Source organism: Alligator mississippiensis, chromosome 3 (assembly GCF_030867095.1).
Source record: "Alligator mississippiensis isolate rAllMis1 chromosome 3, rAllMis1, whole genome shotgun sequence".
NCBI classification, from domain to species: Eukaryota; Metazoa; Chordata; order Crocodylia; family Alligatoridae; genus Alligator; species Alligator mississippiensis.
The window spans coordinates 245,642,939-245,650,690 of NC_081826.1; the positions used below are offsets into that span (position 1 = coordinate 245,642,939).

The window sequence follows — 7,752 nt, forward strand, 5'->3', positions numbered from 1 at the left end:
CTTGAAATCTTTGAAATGCATAGTGAGAGGAGGAGGAGTGACAGGCCAAATGTATATGGATCCTTAAACCTCTCAAGGTACATGCAAATGTTCCTGGGGCCCAATCACATGGCTTACTTTAAGCCTCATGATGGTAGATTGGCTCTTACTTGTGCAGATGTTTACCAGTGCCAGGAGCCATACTGAGAATGCAATATAAGTAAGCTAGGTTGAGAGGAATAGTGGGCAGGATTGGTGGAGTAGCAGGTCCACAGAGAGGTTTGGTGGGTCCATGGGGGAGTAGGGTGTTGGGAGATTGGTTGGGCTGGCAGGTTTGTGGGTCCATGGTGTGGGGGAGATTGTTGGTCAGGAGGCTAAAAATAGCCCAGTTAGGATGGGGCTTTCCTGGCCCTGGGGCTGCTCTTTGTACATGTACAGATGTTCAGTAGATTAAGTTAACATGTGCCTGATCTAACTTAATTCAAGTGAACTAAATTAGATCAGGCTGGATATTCTTTTACCTGATCTAACCTCCCGGAATATATGTACAGACTGGCATTTAGATTGACTAGTTAAATTTATCTAAGTGTAATGTCTGCACATACCCTCTGATAGATAGAAGCTTTGTCAAGTACATCAGCACTGGAGCCATACATAGAAGAGTCAGGATGAGTGCAATGAAAAAGCGAGAGAGAATTTTGGTAAGGATACTACTGCGTATTTTTTTCTAAAGTGCATTTGTTTATTTTTGCTTTTCCAAAATGTCCTTTCATAGATTGTCGAGTCAGAAGGAAACACGGTAGATCATCATGTCTGACCCCCTGCCCCTGGTAAGAATAATCACCTGGAGTACCTGCATTGGCTGGGGATTGAACCCAGGTCTCTTGCATGGCAAACAAGAATTCTACCACTGAACCACCAATGCTTGCTTATAACCATTAATGCTTGTTTGTTGTTTCCCAACGCCCAGTTTGAAAATACCCTTTCCCACGGCCTGAGAATGAAGCGCAGAACTGTCAGAGTTTTTTATTTATTTATTTATCAGACGTCTACTGGTCAGAAAATAGGATAAAATTAGAAAATAGAGCTTTTCAATTGAAAGTTAATGTTTGCACACCTGAAATATGTTCCATTTTCAGCCAGAAAAGGTGAGTAGCATGATTCAGTACAGCCAAGTTATATTATATGGAAGTATTCCTGGGAAAACATTTGTGTACCTGCTGAAGTGAAGTAGCAGTTCTGTGGAAGATTTTGTAAGAGAACTTCACTCAGTACATAAAAGGAATGACTGCCCCAGTCCCAAGAGGTTAATTCTCATATCATTTTGTGATTGATGTGATACTTATGCCTCTGGCTTAGCTTTCTTCTGGCTGAGAAAGCTAGATTGTGTGGCTGCAAGTGCTGCAAAGTATGTTATTTTACTTGAATATAAGTAATTAGAAGTGGGAAAGTGGAAGATTATTAATGGATTTCGACATCAGAATGACAGTCATGAACTGAGGATTTTCCAATCCTGAACTGATTTCCATTGATGAATGTGGTTAGTAAACTTCTTACTAGTCATTCTATTTTGACTGTCAAGACAGATGTCATTCTGAGGTACACATTCCAGAAGGAGTAAAAAACTAAGTGCATAACTCAATAAGTGCAACTTTTCTATTTGAAAGTTTTTCAGGTACTGCTGATCTACCCAGATCTTCATCTCAGTGCAACTCTAGGGGCACATCCAGATGAGCCTGCACGTACCCCTTGCAGTGTCTCAAACCCCTTTGATGCTGCAAGAGGCATGTGCAGGAACAGGAAAAGGTTCCCCCCCCCAACTGCAAATTTGCAGGGCAGGGGCAAAATTAGACCCCTGGATACCCAGGGGTCTAAAAGAAATGGAGTTGAGAAAACCTGAGGCAACTAGTGGCTGGGTCCTCCACAGAAATGCTCTGGCTGCCAGAGTGTCTCTGTGGTTGGCTCTTGTCTTGGTGCTGAAGCATGCTGCCAGCAGCAGGGCTCCAGCACCAGTAAGTAAGGGGTTGGGAGGCTGGAGGAGGGGGGAGGGGACTATTGGGGTGACCCCCACTGGCCCTACCCACTCCCTCAGCCTCAGCCTCCCCCAGCCTGGGCCCTGCTACCCCCCACTGCTCTGTGCTGCTTTGGGGTAATCTGCCAGGAGGGCGCAGAGCCCTCACAGCCCCTGCTTCTAGGGAGAGTAGAGGCTTTTTTTTTTTTAAGTGACAGTGCCTGGGCCTGTGGGGGGCAGCCATTGTGGGGTCTGGGGAAGTGTGGGTTGGGGCTCAGTGGGGCAGCCATTGGGTGGGCTGCAGCAGCTGGCGGGGGATGGGACCAGGTGAGGCAGCAATCAGGGGGATGGGGTGGGGCATGTGGGCCCTGCAGTGGGGGTGGTAGCCCCTGCAGGAGCCATTTGGCTCTTGTTGGGGGAGCTGTTGTGCTTGGGGGGGCTGTAACTGGAGGGGGGGCTGTGGCCCCTGGGTGGGGGCTATGGCCCTTGTGGTGGGGGGGAGCAAAATATATATTCATGAATTCATGAAACATGTATTTAGAGTGCACTTGATTATTATGTTAGAGACACTGGAAGGTTCCAAATTGCTTTAACACTGTAGATACATCAATAAATCATTGATTAACTGATCGCTGTCTCTCTGTCTCACTCTCTCTCTCTTTTTATACTGGTCTTTTGTTTAAATTCTGGAGAAACATGTATTTTGGGATATTTTACAGAGCAACTAGGATTTTTTTATCAGGGATTTTTCAGTTTTCCAATAGGGAACACCAGAATTTCTGCTAGGGAGGCCAGCGGCAGGACCCTGCCTACTCAGAGGTGGCACCATGGACCCAGCTGGCTGTGGCTGACCTCCTGGACAAATGGGGCAAGAGGACATGCTTTGACAGTTTAAAACAGGCCACAACACCCAGAACATCTTCTGAGTGATAGCTGCCCAGATGGCCGGGCAGGGGGCACACATGGCAATAGTGCCACACAGAGGCCAACCGTGCAGCCATAGTCCACTTGCAGCTGACCCAGAGGGACAGATGCCTCTAATGGCTGTGCAGTCCCCATCTGGATCTGGCAGGTGCACAGCAGGTCACAGCCAAGCAGCAGTCCCCACTGCCTGACTGCTGCAGTGGATAGACGGTGCAAGGAACTCTCAGGGCTGCTTCAGCAGTCCAGCTGGCACAAGGGGTAGTGTCCCCGGGTACCAACTGGCTGGGACCCAGAAGCTCCTAAGACTGAGTAGCCCTGAGCTACTTGCCAGGGCAGCTTTTTATACTGATGGGGACAGCACAGGTGCTGGCCCCGGGCTGTAGCTCCCCCTGGCTGTAGATCCGGGAGGAGCCAGACAGGGTTATTTTGCCCCAAGTGGCACAATTTGCTCCACAACAAAGTGCATGTCCAGGCACATGCGCTGAGGCAAAAAGCTGCAGCTTAAATTTGCACCACTTCTATTTGAGCTGCTGTTGATGCTTGCATGTGTGGACACGCCCTAGCAGTCTGTGTTTGTTTCTTGAGTAGAGTAGCACTCTTCATGGAGTTGAGCTGTTTGGTGAATGCCTACAGAAATCTGTAATTTTAATACACTGCATTTTCCACCTTTTCCCTGTCATGCAGATCTATGCAGACTTTGTCACTATCAGTCATTGTTATATGGTACTGGTTATTTAAAATATGCAAATACAGGAAAATTACACATCTTGCTAAGTATGGAAGGTGCCAGAATATGCACAACTTGTGTAGGATCCATAGTGATGGCAGAGAGGGAGAAAAACCAAATAACTATGACATTTTTAAAAATGTGAAAATTATTGGATGGAGAAAAGGGGTTTTAAACACGAAGCACATACAATTTACCTGGCACAATAACAGTATTTCACAATACTTTGACAAATATACTCCTGAGATGGCAGAGGAGCCACTAGGATGCCCACCCATTTGTTAAATGCTTTGGCTCCAGCTGACCCAACCACATGTGCAGAACTGGCACAAGTACCCAGGGGTCACGCTGTCCAATGACATAGTAAAATTGGTAGTTGAAAGACAACAAATGTTGGTACAACTTTCTACAAAAGAGATGGATTTATTGTGTGTCATTCAAGGAGATAGGGTAGTTATGCCAGCAGAACTGCTCTTTCTGGTGGCAGACGCTGCATCTCCACTAGGGAGTTTCTGCCAGCAGAGATGTGATAGTGTATCTATGGCAGACACTTGTCCAATGTAGATAGCCATTAGCTTTCATTAAAAAGAAAGAAGAGTAAGTAATTGTCTTATGCTTCTTGTGCCATAAAAGAAATAATTTTGGAAATACAGGATGGGGAAAGGGGATCTATTATCCTTTGTGCAGCTAGGAGTGGAATTCTGTTTCCCTTTGAGCATCTAAATAGTGCTTTTGTAGCCATGCAAACAGTAGTTTTGGCACATACACACAGTTTGATGTGTGTTTCTGGTGCACTGTGGATCTGCAGCACTTAGATTAAAAACAATTGTTTTTATTCATCCTTTTGGTAACAGAAATAGTTTGAAACTAGTATTTATGAGATTAACTGGAAAATATATTTTAAATTTTAGATAGATCTGGAATCAGTTGCATATTTTGAAACTGCCACCATCAGTATGAGGCTGTAACAGGGGACACAAACCCTGCAAGGAGAGGAAGGGAAGGAGAGGAGAGAGAACTGTGGCAGAGAGTGAGGAGGCTCCTACCACTTTAAAAGGATGCAGCAGGCTCAGCCAGCTGTGTGGGGGCACAGCTGCACAAGGGCAGGCCAGCCCTTGATTAACAAGGAAAACCCTGTGTAGAACCTGGGAAGGCACATAACCAAAAGGGGGTGTGGCTTCTAGGCATATAAACCCAGGGCCTGAATCAGAGGGAGCAGTTTGACCTTGCATGCTGAAGGGAGATGAACTTCTGATGGAGAGTCTTGCATCAGGTAGACTAGCAGGTACCTGGGCTGTTCCCTGCAGCTTCCTGGAGGGAAACTAAAGGGTGTTGATGGCCTGGCTGAGGCAACCATGCAGATCTGGATAGACTTTTAGTTGGGAAACAGTGTCTTGCATTTATGTTGTAATTTAAACTTTGGAACAGTGCAATACGTGTGTCTATAAGGGGAAAAGTAGAGACTACAGAGGCACCCTGTGTAAAGCCTTGTCCTGGGCCAGGGATGTCAGAGGGACTGGGCAGAAATAAGGGCAGCCTCTCTTCCAGGGCTAGGGATGCCAGGGAGGGACCTAAGACAGATTGTGAGCAACTTTGGATGGGCCCAAGTTCCAGGAGGCCAGGACAAGATGCAAGGCAGGGCTGATAGGCCTGGAGACCAGAGTTACACAAAGGACTTAAACTGAAAGAGCTGGGCGTAAATCAATGGGCCAGGACCGGAGGCTGACAGCTAAAGAAAAGGAGGGCTCAAGCTAAGAGAGTTGAGGCCTCTGCACAAAGGCTGTGGACAGAGGAACACCTGTGAGGCATGGGCATGGCTCTAGGGGTGGAAAAGGGCCACAAATTTAGTTTGTAAGGGTCATAGGGCACAGTAGAAGTGAACTGTGAAAGGGAGAGAGAGAGCACCCAAGCCACAGGTGGGCAAAAAACAGTCTGCAAGCCGGATGTGGCCTGCCAAGCAATTTCACCCAGCTTGCAGGTGCCTGCGGATGAATTGTACCCCATTCAGCCATTTTGCCCATGAGGGTGGGAGCAAGAAACCCACAGATACACCCCTCCCAAACATACCTTATTATGCATTGCTTCCACCCTTGTGTACAGAAAGACCCGGCCCAGCTTCTGGGTGGGCCTGATGCTGCCATGGCTGCCACTGCTATGGGACCTGCTCAGCTTCCTTGGTGTTCCACTTGCTCTGGGCACCAGGTGGGCAAGTGGCAGGGGTGGCAGTGGGAGGGGTGGGGAGCTGCAGTTGGGCGGGAGTGTAGACCATAGGGCTAGGGCTGGCAGCAATGTGGACCTCATGCACAGGGGGTGGAGGGAGTGTGGAGCTCAGGTGAGCAGAGTCTGGGTGACAGGGAAGGTGGAAGCATGTGGGGATTCCCCACACACTGCCCCCCATGGTACACAGCCACCACCAGTGGCAGCAGCAGCAGGTGGGAGCACTCAGTGTGCTTGTGCCTAGTGCTGCCAGTGGCATATGGCTCCAGCCAGCAATGTATGTGGGGTTGGGGTTAGGGTTAGGTTTAGGGGTGAGGAGAGCAGCTAGGCTGGCCTGCCTCTATTGCATGGGGCTCCCCATGGTGCATGTGCAGCTCCTATACTGGGGTGTCACCGGGGGAAGCCCCGTGAGATAGAGCCAGCTGCCTTCACTGCCTTTGCTGCACAAGGCTTCCCCGGTGGAGTCCGAGTGTGGGAGCTGCATGTGTGTTTCAGGAAGCCCCATGCAACAGAGGCAGGCCAGCCTGGCTAGGCTCTTTGCCCCCATGTGTGGCGCTGGCCAGAGTCATGTGCTGCCAAGCACCCAGAGCACCCTCGCCTGCTCCTGCTGCTGCCACCAGTGGGGACTGTGCATCATAGAGGGGAGTGTATGGAGGGGACCCCAGACTCTCCTCGCCTTCCCTTATGCCCCACTAATGCCAGACAGAACCCCCTGCCCCCACAACCCCCCTACACATACATTCCGCAACCTACCCTGTCACTCCCCAAAATTAGACCCCTGGATACCCAGGGGTCTAAAAGAAATGGAGTTGAGAAAACTTGAGGCAACTAGTGGCTGGGTCCTCCACAGAAATGCTCTGGCTGCCAGAGTGTCTCTGTGGTTGGCTCTTGTCTTGGTGCTGAAGCATTTTTCTCTTTTCTGCCTATGCAGGGGGTCGGACTCGATGATCTATTGAGGTCCCTTCTGACCCTAGCATCTATGAATCTCCCCACCCCCCACACACAGGCACACCGTATGCAAAATAAACATGAGTAGGACTTTATTTTTGAGTTATTATGCAATAATCTCTATATACAGTATAGAAATGCAAATCATGAAGTATTTTTTGTTATAAAATTAAAATATGTTATAGTAGGTGTTTGACTTTTATTATAAAGGTCCAAGGAGGTGATCCTCCCCCTCTGTGACACTGGTCAGGCCACAGCTGGAGTACTGCATCCAGTTCTGGGCACTGCACTTCAGGAGGGATGTGGACAACATGGAGAGGGTCCAGAGGAGGGCCACCCGCATGATCAGGAGTCAGCAGGGCAGACCCTATGAGGAGAAGTTAAGGGACCTGAACCTGTTCAGCCTCCACAAGAGAAGGCTGAGGGGGGGATCTAGTAGCCATTTACAAATTGGTCATGGGGGACCAACAGGCATTGTGGGGGAGTCCCTGTTCCCCCGAGCACTACCAGGAGTGACAAGAAATAATGATCACAAGCTGGCAGAGGGTAGATTTAGGCTAGATATCAGGAGGCGCTACTTCACTGTCAGGGCAGCTAGGATCTGGACCCAACTTCCAAGAGAAGTGGTGCTCACTCCTACACTGGGGGTCTCTAAGAGGAGGCTGGATGAACACCTTGCCAGGGTCATTTGACCCCAGTACTCTTTCCTGCCCATGGCAGGGGGTCGGACTTGATGATCTGCTCAGGTCCCTTCTGACTCTACCAACTATGAAACTATATGATTTGGGGTTTTTTTTTTTCTGGTTCTAAGCTGGCAACTCTTCCCTCCCAAAAGGAGTATTTCCAGGGTGCAAGGAGAGGGACTTGTGGTGGAGAAGGTCAGGGGTTAGGGGTGAAACTTCTGGTCCCAAGATGGTGACTAGGGGGAGGAGAACCTCTCAAGGGG

At 48.9% G+C, this 7,752-nt stretch overlaps 1 non-coding gene across 1 annotated transcript; it reads right to left on the bottom strand.

The window, feature by feature from the left end:
• Window positions 1–833: 833 nt before the first annotated feature.
• On the bottom strand, window positions 834–904 carry TRNAG-GCC (transfer RNA glycine (anticodon GCC)). The gene has a single exon. It is a non-coding gene; the product is annotated as a tRNA-Gly (tRNA).
• Between the last annotated feature and the right edge of the window lie 6,848 nt (window positions 905–7,752).